Here is a 15,253-nt window from a genome sequence, read left to right on the forward strand (position 1 = left end):
GAAGGAATCACTGTGATGCTAACTTGGGGAGGCTGGAACCCAGCAGTGAGGATATGCTTTCAACTTTTCACCATCCTAGTGGTATATGCAAAAAGAGAAAGAGCAGTGCACAGTAGGAGGGGAAAGGGCAGCTGAGTGGCAGAGACATTGAGCCTTTCAGTTTAGAATCAGAGTGATGACTGACCTAATGACAAGAGAGGAACTTGAAGGAGGAGGGGAAGCGGAGGGGGAGGAGCGGGAGCGCTGAGGAGGCGCCAAGGGAAGTGAACAATGCCGTCGACTGGAACGCTCACCGTGTGTTTGGAGAACAGACTTCAGCCTGTCTGGACAGACTAAAGCGTTCACGTCAGGTCGTCCTGGGAATCCCATTCAGTGATTTAGCAGGAGGAAGACAGTGGAGGGCTTAGGAATTTGGCTTTCATCCTTCAGATGGAAGGGGAGCCAGTGGAGTGACTTTTTTTGCGAGTTAACATGGTTACTCATTTTTATTATTATCATTAATTGGGAGTTAATATACCATATTATTCCATAGTATATTTAATCACGTCAAGCAGAATGGTATCATTGCTACAACAATCAGTTTACAAACATTCTTTTTCTTCCTGGGCTCCTTGATATCAGCCTACTTTTATGGCCCCTGCCCTCGACATGCCCCCACCCTCGATCCCCCACCAATTCCCATGGCCCTTATTCTACTTGCTGCCCCTATAGGCCCACAGCGCTGTGAGAGCAGAGTTCCAGAGCAGTATGGACTTTAAAAAGAAACAGACTATTCGAGATATGGAGGCCAGTGACGTAGAGTTGAAGACGACATGAACTAGGATGGTGGTCGAGGGAGTGGAATGGAAACGCCAGCCAAACAGAAAGAACCAACAGAACAGAAGTGCATCAGAGTGTTCTGTCTGTCCTGTATAAGACCAGAGAAAGCAATCTCATTGCCATCGAGTCGGTTCCGACTCCGGGCGACCCTACGAAACAGGGTGCAGCTGCCCCCATGAGGGCCCGAGATTGCAGCTCTTGACGGGGATAGAAAGCCTGGTGCTTCTCCCTTGGACTGGCTGGCGGTTTCCGACTGCTGACCTTACGATTAGCAGGCCAGTGTGTGTGTCACCACTATGCCATCCAGGCTGTCACTGTCACACATAGGGCTTTTCAGGAAGAGAAGCAGATTTCTCTAAGTAGAAACCAAACCAATCCAAGCCAAACTTGCTGCCATGGAGCCCACGCTGGGGGGTTGAAGTGCTTATTCATGAAATCACAACATCTTGGATGCTGACAATAAGCCAGGCATGTGCCAGGTACAGGTGAGCCAGGAAAATGGATATCTGTGCATTAGATTGTGGTTTAGGTGAAAGTTTTCACTGAAAATTAAATTTCGCTTTAACAATTCTTATACAAATCATTCCTCGCCATTGGTATGTGTGCCACAATTCCCTGCATTTCCATTGATCTAACTTCCTTCCCCTTCCTTGCCTTCTCATCTTTCCTGCGGGCAAACGGGAAAAGTTTGGTCTCTTACAGTTACTGGTTAAGGAAGCACATTACTCATGAATGATAGTTTCTTTTAGAAGCTAATCTATTCTTTGGCTAAAAGATGACATGAAGAAATAGGTTTAATTCCAAGTTCAAAGGGCAACTTAGGGAGCTAAGTTTTTCTAGTCCAGCAGTTCTTAACCTGTGGGTCGTGACCCCTTTAGGGTCTAACAACCCTTTCACAGGGGTCACCTAAGACCATTGGAAAACACATATTTCCAATGGTCTTAGGAACCGAGACACCGCTCCTCTTTCCGTCTCCATGCGAGTCCACCCACATGCAGATACACCCACATATGAGAACCCAGCATGAAAACTGTTACCCATGCTATACCATGTTTCAAGAAAAAAATTCACTTGTCATTAGAAATAAATATTTCACAATATAAAATTACATATTGTCTTTGTGATTAATCACTATCCTTTAATTATGTTCAATTTATAATAATGAAAATACAACCTGCATATCAGATATTTACATTATGATTCATAACAGTAGCAAAATTACAGTTATGAAGTAGCAACAAAAATAATGTTATGGTTGGGGGTCACCACAACATGAGGAACTGTATTAAAGGGTGGCAGTATTAGGAAGATTGAGAACCACTGTTCTAGTCCCTATGGGTCCAGTAAGTCTGGATGTTTTTTGGAATTTGAGGGTTTTTGTACATGTTTTAATCTGGGGCCTACTATTATGACCCAGGTCAGATGGTCTGCAGGGGTTACTGGAAACCATCTAGTTCTTTTGGTCTCTGGTCAGAACAGGTCATGCAGCTATTAGTCCTAGATCTTATAGAGTTTACGATAAGAGACATTAAATAAGTAATTCCAATAACATTAATGAGCTTTATGGTGGCAGAAATTCAGTGTACTGCAGGGCAGCAGAAAGGAGGGCATATAAATCTAGTCTCGCGCTTCACTGAAGAAATTACACTTAAGAAATGGTCTTGGCATTGAGTTTATGGTAATGCTGGTGGAATAATTTGGAAAAGGTTATCAATAATGGTTGTACAAAACGAAGGCTATAATCAATGGAACTGAATTATACATGTAGAATTGTGGAATTAGAGAATGCTTTGTTGTGTATATATTTTTGACACAATTAGAAAACAATATATGAATAACAATGAGTACAAGAAAAGAGAAAATGTTCTAGAAATGACTGTGGTGATAATTGTACAACTCTTCTTATATGATCAAATTACTGAATTGTATGACATGTGGATGAAGTACTAGTAAAACTGTTTTAAAAAAAAGAACAAAATGGGTCATGCTATCAGTTTGGCACCCCATATTATGTAACTATAGTGATTTTCCCAGTAAAAATTACATACCAGAGATATCAGCGAAATCTGCTCACTCATCACCTGTTTGTTTTAAGGAAAGGCAGCAGGGAGCCCTACCACGTAACCCCGACTCTCTCACTCGCAGTTCACTGAGCCACGGACGGGCACTTGTACGAGTGCAACCAAGTCACAGGACCAACTATGGTCTGAAGCCAAAAGATGAGAGAAGCAAAAAAAAAAATCAGTTTCTTAAGAATCTGAAGGGAAGTGATGACAAGATTGGGTGGGAGACTATGATGGAGCAGTCAGAACCATGGAGGGTTGAAGGCCCCACTCAAGCATGTGCTGAAGTTCCCAGTGGGTAGAGAGAGGGGAGAGGTGGAAGAAGCTGTTCATTCAGTGAGACGAGAAGAGAGAAACAGAATCTCATGGGATTTGGCTTTCTTAGTTTGGAGATTTAGGGTCATCATTTCATGGGACAGCTCAGTTAATTGGCCTAACAACATGTCTGGTTCCTCTGTCCTCCATGGGTAGTGTCTTGGGAGACAAAATGTTTGCCGGGGGCCATGGAGAACACAATCTGACTCCCTCTGCCCCGTGTACCAGCAGAAGGAGGGGAGCCGGGAGAGGAGAAGGCCATGACTGTGCCGCTAAGTGGCCTCCAGGTCAAATGCCTTTGCTCGAGGCCAGAAGAACGGATGATGCTACATTACTCAACGTTTCCATCAAAGATTCCATAGGACAGCGGTTCTCATTCTCAACCTCTCTAATGATGGCGCGATCCTGTCACACAGGTCCTCATGGTGTGCTGACCCCCAAACATAACATTATTTTTGTGGCTACTTTCTAATGGAAATTTTCCTATTGTTATGAATTGGGCAACCCCTGTGAAAAGGTCATTCGACCCCCAAAGAGGTCGAGATCCACAGGTTGAGAACCATTGCTCTAGGAGAATTCGTATCAAATGGGAAAATATAGAACAGAATTTCAAGTTCTCATGAATTGCAGACATTCTGGAGGCAAGAAAATTAGAGGAACACTTGAAACTACGGCCCTGAGGTATTCTTTAAACCAAAAATATCTCCTGAGGCCGCCACCTTCTTCTTCGTCCTCATCTCCCTCTCTTTTCGTGTCGGATGGGTAATGTGCTGAGGCTGGAACAAGGTTTATAGGAGGCACATGTACACAAACACATGAAGACTCAATAATCATGCTATGAACCGGAAAAGGATCCTTAGGCCTTCTTTAAAACCAAACAATAGTTTAACTAGTTAAAAAAATCTGTTAGCTGATCAAAAATACAACTTTCCTCTAGTTCCTAAATGCTTCCTCGCCCCACCCGTCCTCCCACTATCCTGATCCCAATTCTACCTTGCAAGTCTGGCTAGACCAGAGGTTGTACACTGGTGCAGATAGGAACCAGAAACACAGAGAATCCAGGGTGGATGATCCCTTCAGGACCAGTGGTGAGAGTGGCGATACCGGGAGAGTAGAGGGAGGGTGGATTGGAAAGGGGGAACCGATGACAAGGATCTACAGGTGACTTCCTCCCTGGGGGACAGACATCAGAAAAGTGGGTGAAGGGAGATGTCAGACAAGGCAAGATATGACAGAATAATAATTTATAAATTATCAAGGGTTCTGTAGGGAGGAGGGAACAGGGAGGGAGGGGAAAATGAGACGCTGATGCCAGGGGCTTAAGTGGAGAGCAAATGTTTTGAGAATGATGAGGGCAATGAATGTACAAATGTGCTTTATACAATTGATGTATGTATGGATTGTGATACGAGTTGTATGAGACCCTAATAAAACGATTAAAAAATCTGTTAGCATTATGCTATTTAAAAAAACTATCTACATGGGGTCCATAAAATAACATTAAGCTATTTTAAAAACTATCTACATGGGGTCCAGTTGACAACAGCAATTCACTTGAAAGATGAGGCAGTGCATTTGTGTTAGTGGTGGAGCACCTGAGAAAGGGAGGCGAGAACGGCTGTACAATGGGCAGGGCGTCATTGATGCCCCGAACGGTACCTGTAGAGAGGGTGGACCTGGTGTATGCACTGCTGTATGTGAACCTGGTGTATGCACTGCTGTATGTATGTGGACCTGGTGTATGCACTGCTGTATGTATGTGGACCTGGTGTATGCACTGCTGTATGTATGTGGACCTGGTGTATGCACTGCTGTATGTATGTGGACCTGGTGTATGCACTGCTGTATGTATGTGGACCTGGTGTATGCACTGCTGTATGTGGACCTGGTGTATGCACTGCTGTGTGTGGACCTGGTGTATGCACTGCTGTATGTATGTGGACCTGGTGTATGCACTGCTGTTTGTGGACCTGGTGTATGCACTGCTGTATGTGTGTGGACCTGGTGTATGCACTGCTGTATGTGTGTGGACCTGGTGTATGCACTGCTGTATGTGGACCTGGTGTATGCACTGCTGTGTGTGAAGAGACTTCCAAATGCTCATGGGAAAATTCCATTTTACATGAACTTTTTGAAGTCTCTCAACAAAGTGAATGAATTACATATTTAAAGAGAGACAGAGAAAGAGAGAGACCCCCTAGAGAAATCTTAGTCTCTCTCTCAAGACACAAGGCAAGAGTTCCCAGAGCAATATTAATTTCCATCGAGTTTCCAATTATAGGACTAGGGTCACTGTTTCAATAATCTGGTCCAGCTTCAGTTCATACTTGGGCAGCATGATAAAGTCCAAATGGCTTAAAGTTAAATTTCAGTTATTACAGAAGTTTTGTAAGAATCTTCTTCAGAAGGCAACTGACAAGTTCATTGTGACTCTTAGGCATTGAGTGTGGTGAGAGGCTCCATGGGGACCAGAGGGCTCGCTTATAGCAGGTCACCGTTGACAAATGCAGAGACAGCCCTGAGTTCAGCTGCCACCGGGGTAAATAAATTACTACACATGAAAACAGATCTGCTGGCTACCTTCAGGTGCCCTTGATTGTCGGGATTATATCATGCAAAGCGCAACACCGATGTAGGAGATACAGTCTTAGGACAATTGCCACCACTGTTGATACGAACACTCGAATGTGGCATTTATAGTCTGGGTGACATCCATATAGCCATGAGATATGTTTATACATACCTAGATAACTAACTGTCTCTTATAAGACGACAATGATAGCAATGTACAAAAGGAACCACAGAGCTTTCTCACAACTCTGTAATTGTTCTGAACACTGAAGTGGGAATTCGGATGCAGTTGTCGTCCTTCTCCAGTTTTCCACGTGAATTGACGGACAGGCAGACGGCAGACAGGATTAAGCAAGTCTATTCTTGGGTAATTCTGTTTTTCTGTCAGCTGCTCTCCTCCACTATGATCAACTAGGCTGTCTCCAGTCTGACTCCCAGCTAACACCCAAACACACACAAACAAACAACCCCCCACTATCATTCATATAGGAGTGGGGTGGGGGGGGATTAGTTTATCTGGGCTAGACCATTTGTCCAGACTAAAAAATTTGCTTTCTTGTAGAGAGTTATGGTTTAGGACGGAGGGTAAAATCAGCTGTGTTAGCGTTCCCTTTCTCCCGCAGAGAGAGCGTGGGTACTCCCACCTGCTCCCTCGGGGTTTCCTTTTCCACGTGAGTTCAATTCAGTGGATTGGGTCGATCTACTATGAGTTGAGAAAGGACATTCGCATACAGTGAAACAGAAGCTATTCTGGTTGGCCAAGGGAGATGCGAGTGTGCCTGACTGTATGCATATCTCTCTTGTGTGCCATGCAGAAAATGAAAGAACATGTGCTGTGCCCTGTGGAGGAGCACATGATTTAAAGCATCAATGGCGGCGGGTAGGAGTTCTGGATCTCAGCTGGGCTGACGTGGTGGGAGGTGGAGACAGAGAGAAGCAAGAGAGAAGGAGGTCACCACCCACTGTGGAGGGCTTGCCCATAACTCATCTAAGGCAATGCACAGCGGCTTCATTACAAACATGTGCCACATACACAGCCGGCTGTTATTCTAATTGACTATCAAAAGTCGCAATGACGAACAATACCTTTCCGGTCAAGTAAAAGGAACTTATTCCCCGATAAAACCTGAAGCAACTGAATGTAGTATTGTTTAAAATGCAAACTACATGATTCATACTTTATTTAGTTTTACTATAATAACAAGAAAGTTTAACACGGGGTCATAAATCAACAGTGATCTCGAAGTGTTGAAGGGATCAGGTAGCAGACACCAAAGGACAAAAACCATCATTGTGTGATCACCTTCCCCACATAAACGCTGATGACGAATGTGTGCATAAGTAAGTTTGGTGAAGAAGGCTGATGGTACCCAGCTATCGAGAGATATAGCGTCTGGGGTTTTAAAGGCAAACAGATGGCCATCTAGTCCAGAAGTAACAAAGTCCACATGGAAGAAGCACACGATCCTGTGTGATCACGAGGGGTCAAAGGGACCAGGTACCAAGCACCAAAGAACAAGAAATCATATCATCGTGAACGAGGGGGAGTACAGGGTGGAGACCCAATGCCCATCTGTGGCCACTGGACATCCCCTTACAGAAGGGTCTCCGGGAGGCGACGAGCCAGTCAGGGTGTGATGTAGCAACGATGAAACATACAGCTTTCCTCTAGTTCCTAAATGCTTCCTCCTCCCCCACTATCATAATCCCAATTCTACTTTACAAACCTGGTTAGACCAGAGGATTTACTGTGGTGCAGATAGGAACGGGAAACACAGGGAATCCAGGACAGATGAACCACTCAGGACCAGTGGTGAGAGTGGTGATACCAGGAGGATGGAGGAAAGGTGGGGTGGTAAGCGGGGAACCGATTACAAGGATCTACATATAACCTCCTCCCTGGGCTATGGACAACAGTAAAGTGTGTGAAGGGAGACTTTGGGCAGTGTAATATATGACAAAATAATAATAATTTATAAATTATCTAGGGTTCATGAGGGAGGGGGGAGCATGGAAGGAAAGCAAATATTTTGAGAATGATGGGGGCAACAAACATACAAATGTGCTTGATGCAATGGATGTATATATGGATTACGATAAGAGTTGTATGAGCCCCCAATAAAATGATTTAAATTAAAAAAGGAAAAAAATGATAAATTATTAAGTGTTTATGAGGGAAGGAGGGCAGGGAAGGAGGGGAAAAATGCTGATACCAAGGGCGCAAGTAGAAAGAAAATATTTTGAACATGATGATGGCAACATATGTGCAAATGTGCTTGACACAATGGATGGATGATAAGAGCTGTAAGCACCCTCAATAAGATGACTGCAAATCATAATCATAACATTGCATATAATGGTGGTACGTTGGAACCACTGACCTTTTGGTATCAGTTGATTGCTTAACCAGTGCACCACCGGAGATACTTCTAATGTGACAATAAATAGAAATGATGTACAAATAATGTGAATTTACAAGTGAATGAGCAAATAAATATAAGCTGAAGAAATAGATATATATACATATATATATCACTTGTACTTGTATGACAGATTTTAAGACCTTAACAATAAAAGCAAACTGAAAGATTTCTACCATCTTGAGATTTAAAATGCATTGCTCAGAGTCATGTATATAAATAATAATTTACCTTGCAAATTCAGACTTAGCTATTCTACCTAGAGAGTTGAGATCATGTACCAAAAATTTAAGCCTCCATGTTCTCTATTTTCATTGTGAAGTTAATAATGAGTCCAGAATGTTGAGTAATTTTATGTTAATTAAAAGCAATTGAGTCATAGATAACAAAGTTTACAGCTTATATAAATGTCTTATTTATATAAGGGGAGGGAAGGGGTTAGAGAAGGGGGGAACCGATCTCGGGATCTACATATAACCTCCTCTCTGGGGGATGGGCGACAGGAAAGTGGGTGAAAGACGCTGGGCCGTGTAAGAGAAGATAAAATAATAATTTATAAATTATTAAGGGTTCATGAGGGAGGGGTGAGCAGGGATGGAGGCCAGGGAAAGGAAAATGAGCTGATTCCAGGAACCCAAGCAGAAGGCGAATTTGGGAATGATGAGGGCAACCAATGTATAAGGGTGCTTTACTCAATTGATGTATGTATGGATTGTGATAAGAGTTGTATGAGCCCCAATAAAATGATTTATAAAAAAATCACTTCATTTTGAATTTAAATACATTTGATTAATCCTGCAAATAATATATCTTATTTCTGCATAGTGTGTAGAAGTTGCCAGACGTACGCACTTGACAGCAGTCTCAATTAACAAGCCGCATCAGTGCAGTGCTAGCCAGGGTTCAACAACATACTTGAAAACACCGCAACACCGAGCAGAAGAAGGAGGAGCTGGACCACAGACAGATACCAGGCCTTACGTCAAACCTCTCCAAGCCAATTTTTATTATCGAGAATGTGTGCCGATAAAACGTTAACAAGAGCCAGGCACAAAACGCTGCAATGCTGCGGAGCCTCCGAGTGAGGAGTTTATTTTATACAGAAAGCTGCAAATAAATAATGATAAGACATCATAGTGTGTCTGATAATCTGTGACAGCAGTTCTAATGCTGTCATCGCGGCCACCGGAGAAACCTGGCGCAGTGAGCCTTGACCCGCGGTGCCTTTTATCTGCATGTGTACTCTCCACAGGCCGGGCACATAAAGGCCAAGTGATAATTTACACATGAATCAACTTTCTGTGCGGCACGGGCACCGGAGCTGGCCCTTTGCTCTGTGACTGAGAGAAAGGAAGCCAGGCCCAAGCTGGTCTCACTAGAAATCATGCAAGTGCCACAGTGATTTGCAGGAAAATGGCAGATCAGCAAAGGAAGCTGTTCTGAGTGTCTGATAAAAATGGCAGCCACAAAGGATTAGATGAATATTTAGTTGGAAAACAGGCCTGACAGCAACAATGAGTCTTTATGCTATTCAAAACAGGTAGTGTCATACAAACTGAAATGGAGATACAATCCTGATAGAAGATCACACAAGATACCTGGCTGTGTATCTTTAAAGATTTCAACCTTCATTTTAATAGAAGCCAACTAATGGATCCATTACAGCTCCACCTTTTCAGAGTAGCCTCGGTGATTTCACAGGAACGACACATTGCTGACTTTCTGATAATGTGAGTGTAATCAGGATAATTAGGAAAAAGGGCTTGTTCATGAACAACTAGGTACGCATTTTAGGCTATTGGTCCTACAGCGGGATGGGGGTGGGGGGTGTGTAAACTGTATTTTTCTTCAATCTAGAAACCTCTGGCTCTTGGCCAACTTTTATAAGGGCTTCAAAATATCAAAATCTTGCTATATAGCTTTTCTTAAGGGAGAATAAAATGGGCACAATTTGTCCTGGTTCATGTAATAGATAAAAAGAAATGTATTACTAGATTTATATTAATATATCATGCCAAAAATGAACTTTGCAATCTTGTAACTAAGGGCAGGTACTCCCAAAACCAGCAAAATGAGTGTTTCTCCCCTTGTTTCATGTTTGCATTTCATCTCTCCCCTGGAATCCCTCTCTTCTTTCTGATCAACAATGATACAGGATCTCCTTCAAATTTGCCTCAAAACTCTCTGTCTGCATGAGAGACACTGTGGGAACTGTGACCGAGCTGATCCTGCCACACCGAGGCAAGGCGCCAAGGTGGTGCAACAGAACAGCAAGGGAATGGAGAGGCGAGGTCCCCAGGGAATGCTGAAGGTGGACTTTGGGGCCAGGGCGGGGTGCCCCAACAGACTGGACTGGAAAACACTCCTTAAGGCCAACAAACAATCCTTGAACTAACTATAAGCTTTTCTTTCTTGTTTTTTTTTGTGTCATTGATTTGTTGTTGTTTTGTCGTATATTGTTGCTTGGTTTTGCTCTGTCTTGTTTTTGTGCATGTTGTTATCTCCACAGGTCTGTCTACATAAGATAGGCTGGATGAACAATCTGGAGGAGAAAACAATGGGACCGACAGTTCTTGGGGTACATGGGAGATGGGGAGGTGGGGGGAAAGGTAAGTGGTGTTAACAAACCTAGGGACAAGGGAACGACAAGTGATCCAAATTGGTGGTGAGGAAGGTGTGGGAGGCCTGGTAGGGCACGATCAAGGGTAATGAAACAAAGAGGAATTGCTGAAACCCTAGTGGGGACTGAGCATGATGGGGGGACAGGAGGAAAGGCAAAGGAAATAGAGGAAAGAACTGGGAGGAAAAGGGCATTTATAGAGGTTTAGATAAAGACATGTACATATGCAAATATATTTATACACGAGGATGGGGAAATAGATCTATGTGCATATATTTATAGGTTTACTATTGACGTAGCAGAAGGACATTGGGCCTCCACTCAAGTACTCCCTCAATGCAAGGATACTTTGTTATATTAAATTGGCATTCTATGATGCTCACCTTCCTGACACAACTGCTGAAGACTAAGCCGGTGAATAAGTAAATGTGGTGAAGAAAGCTGATGGTGCCCGGCTATCAAAAGATATACTGTCTGGGATCTTAAAGGCTTGAAGGTAAACAAGTGGCCATCTAGCTCAGAAGCAACAAAGCCCACATAGAAGAAGCACACCAGCCTGTGTGATCACAAGGTGTCGAAGGGATCAAGTATCAAGCATCAACAGAACAAAAAAATCTTATCATAGTGAATGAGGTGCGGAGTGCAGAGTGGAGACCCAAAGTCCATTTGTAGGCCACTGGACATCCCCTTACAGAAGGGTCTTGGGAAGGAGATGAGCCAGTCAGGGTGCGATGTATCAACGATGAAAAATACAACTTTCCTCTAGTTCCTAAATGCTTCCTCTCCCACCCACTATCATGATCCGAATTCTACCTTGCAAGTATGGCTAGACCATAGGATATACACTGGTTCAGATAGGAACTGGAAGTTCCTATCCAGGGCGGATGATCCTTTCAGGACCAGTGGTGTTAGTGGCGATGCAGGGAGGGTAAACACAGGGTGGCTTGGAAAAGGGGAACCTCCCTGGGGGACGGACAACAGAAAAGTGGGTGAAGGGAGACGTCGGACAGGGCAAGATATGACAAAAAAATAATTTGTAATTTATCAAGAGTTCCTAAGGAAGGGGGGAGCAAGGAGGGAAGGGAAAAATGAGAAGCTGCTTAAGTGGAGAGCAAATGTTTTGAGAATGATGAGGGCAATGAGTGTACAAATGTGCTTTACACAATTGATGTATGTATGGATTGTGATAGAGTTGTATGAGCCCCTAATAAAACGATTAAAAAAACCACACAACTCTGTCCAGGAACGTTTCCTATCACCTGTCGTTTTTATGTGGCGCTCACATACAGAAGACCACTCGTAAATGCTGCTATGTTAGCCTAGATGACCTGTCAACACACAATGATTGACCAAATTCTTAAAGAGAAATATTTGTCATGAATTATAAATAAGAGAGATACGGCATATAGCTGGGGTTTTACAGAAAGAAACTCTGTAGTTCAAAAAGCTTTCTTTCACAGTACACACATGGGTCTGTCAAGTCTACAGTGCAATCCCTGCTCTGAGAAAATGCCCCTAGCAGTCAGAACTGGAGGAGGATGTCCTAGCCGGTCTCAGTGGCGAGTGGCAATAATAAAAATCGGTCAGTGAACAGATGTTTAAATATTCAATTATTTCTCTCTACCTTTCATAATTTGCTTTTTAAGACCCTTTCAACTACTCTCTTGCCTCTCTTCTTCTCTTACCTTCCTCCTTGAAGGCTGAAACCACATGCTCACCCTGCCTCTTTTTGCAATGACTCTATTCATTTTCCCATCATCTTCTTGCTGCTCAGTAATTGCAAAGTAAAAATTAAAATTTTCCTTAACTGTCAACTGCCCTTTCTGAATTATACAGGAATAGTAAAATTTAAAAAGTTGCCATTTCTACATATCTATAAACCGTGACAGTGCCTAAGATAGTGTCAGCCACTCAGAGCATTTTTAGTAAGTGCCAACTTACTGAGTACTCTGAAGAATACAATTTCAAAATTCAAGCCACAACTAAGCCAGTGATATTCACTAAGTTACAGAACCAATTTATAGGCAAATTCTTTTTTAAAAATCATTTTATTGGGAGCTCATACAACACCCATCACAATCCATCCATCCATCCATTGTGTCAAGCACATGTGTACATTTGTTGTTTAGGCAAATTCTTATCACAGTCTTTGTGAACTTAAAGGTGGATTTCATCATCAGTGGACATGACAGCCACCCAAGTCATTTTTAGTGACTTCAAAGAGGTTAAGTTTAAATTCACCATCTAAACTGACAGAGTTAGGAAGTTCATGACTGTATACTTAATTCTAAGAAATCTCTGTTGAATAGTCTCATTCACTAATCTCCTTTCTCTACCAATGTTGTTCTTGTTTTAAAATTAAATAAATCATTTTATTGAGGAATCTTACATGTAACACACCATACATCCATTACGTCAGCGGACATGCACAATAACCGGCACCAACAATTTCTAAACAGCCTCTTTCTTCTTGAGGTCCTTTGCTATCAGCTCCTTTTGTTCAACTCCTCCCACCCAGCTACCCGGTGAGCCCTTGAAACATTATATCCTGTTATTATTTGTATATATCGTCCACCGCCCATTCTACCCCTTCACCGATTACTCTGGTATTCTTCCCGAGGGGTTATTCTGCCGTCATTGCAACCCAAGCCCCTGCCCCCAGCCTCCTGGAATCGCTGTTCCTGTTCCTGAGCCGTTTGTCTTTTCTGAATTCCGTACATTGAGAACGCTCCTCTGAGCCACTGTCTGTACACCGGCCGAGTGGGAATTGTGAGATGGGACTGCAGTCACCATAGTGGGAGGAGGAAGGATTAAAGCTCTAGAGGATTATTGTGTATTTTTTCGTGCTCAACTGCCCCCTGGATGCATTTTCTCCTCCGTACAGCCGCTCTGCACAGGGTCGTCCAGTTACCAACCCCTCTCTATTACCTCGATGAGGTTGTTTATTTTTGGAGTTCTGATGTCTGATCCCAACGATACCTCATGATCACACATGCTGGTGTGCACCAGTGTTCTCCTTACCTAGGCTTAATGCTGCTGCTTCTGTTGCTTTGCGGTTTTTGGAACGAGAAAGTTACCCTAGTTTAAAAATAATATGAAAATTATTTTGTGCTAATGCTATTATTGTTATAATAAAATGACTGTGCTTTCTAAGAGCAAAGCTGGTGTCCGTCCACACATATTAGGATAACAAAGGAAGAGCGGCATGGCCTCAGGTAATAGAAGCTCCCAAAGGCAATTCGAGGAAGAAGACATCCAAGAGCTTTCCAAAAGGACAAACAAAAGCAGAGAAGAACATGAAAAAATTGAGTCCATTTAATTCAGTGCATTTAAGATGCTATCTAGTTATTCTTTTGAGTTTTCTAAACAAAGGAAAGCATGAGCTTATAAATTAGGTTTCCCCAACTTCACAATATATATTTATCTTAACTAGTACACTTTGAAGTGAACACATCTTATCAATGTCTCCTTTCCTTGTCTTATCATTCACCCAGTCCCCTCTGTATTGATCAGCAGACCATGACCGAGACAATGGGTAGCTGTACGAGAGCCAATATGTAATGCAGACATTGCATCTACTCAATCCACCAGGTCTGTCGATCTGCCATGGAGAACTAGATTGGCCTATAATTTGATGTTCGCAAAGCCAAGCTGATAATTACACAGAAACTTGTGATCCTGGAATGTTTGGATAATGATTTGGATAACACTAGTACTTTCTAAAGTATCAAAATGGTATGGATGGGACCATAACATTAAAAGCCATCCTGATTTGTATTTTAAAACACCAAATTTGTCCCTTCCTGATGCTGGTTTTCTTTACCACTGCTATATTCCCCAAAGTATAAAAAGTAAAAAATAAAAACTAGGCAGCCAAAGCAAACAATCTCACTCCTTAGGATTGTGAATACACAGGAAAAAATACGAAATACAAAACTGTCATGGGTATTGTTTCAGGCAACTGTACCATCCCAGTGAAGTGGTTCAACTCCTGTTAAGGGAGTCGGAAGAACTAGCTAATATCTATGATCATCTCTTCTTTCCACTCATAAATAGGGCAGGATAAAGGAGCCCTGGTGGCACAGTACTTTCGTGTTTGGCTGCTGACCGTGAGGCCAACAGTTTGAAACCACCAGCTGCCCTGCAGGAGAAAAAGCAGGGCAGGATAAGAGGCACTTTTCCCCACTCTGAATGGGGCTAACTGGAGAAAGCCTACTGGTAATGGGTAACCACGTTATTAAAAGATAAAAACATACAAAAGAAAGGCCCTAACTCAGAAACCTTATTTTGTGAAATTTTAATAAAATATGAAAAACCTTCAATATAGATTCAGGCAAATGAGAACTTGCTTTTTAAACTGTGTGCTCCTTCCTTGTCACATTGGAACGATCAAAAACCAAAAACCTTGAACACAAAACCTCCCCATCATAGTGGCAAATGACCAG

General features: G+C 42.7%; 1 protein-coding gene and 1 non-coding gene across 6 annotated transcripts in view; both read right to left on the reverse strand.

Annotated features, from left to right (window-relative positions):
* The window catches only part of ARB2A (ARB2 cotranscriptional regulator A), a 498,151-nt gene that overhangs the window by 59,796 nt on the left and 423,102 nt on the right, over nt 1-15,253 (reverse strand). The window lies entirely within an intron of this gene.
* On the reverse strand, nt 3,950-4,051 carry LOC142441680 (small nucleolar RNA U13). Its single transcript, XR_012783035.1, has one exon. It is a non-coding gene; the product is annotated as a small nucleolar RNA U13 (small nucleolar RNA).

This window comes from Tenrec ecaudatus, chromosome 2 (genome assembly GCF_050624435.1).
Source record: "Tenrec ecaudatus isolate mTenEca1 chromosome 2, mTenEca1.hap1, whole genome shotgun sequence".
Classification (NCBI taxonomy): domain Eukaryota; kingdom Metazoa; phylum Chordata; class Mammalia; order Afrosoricida; family Tenrecidae; genus Tenrec; species Tenrec ecaudatus.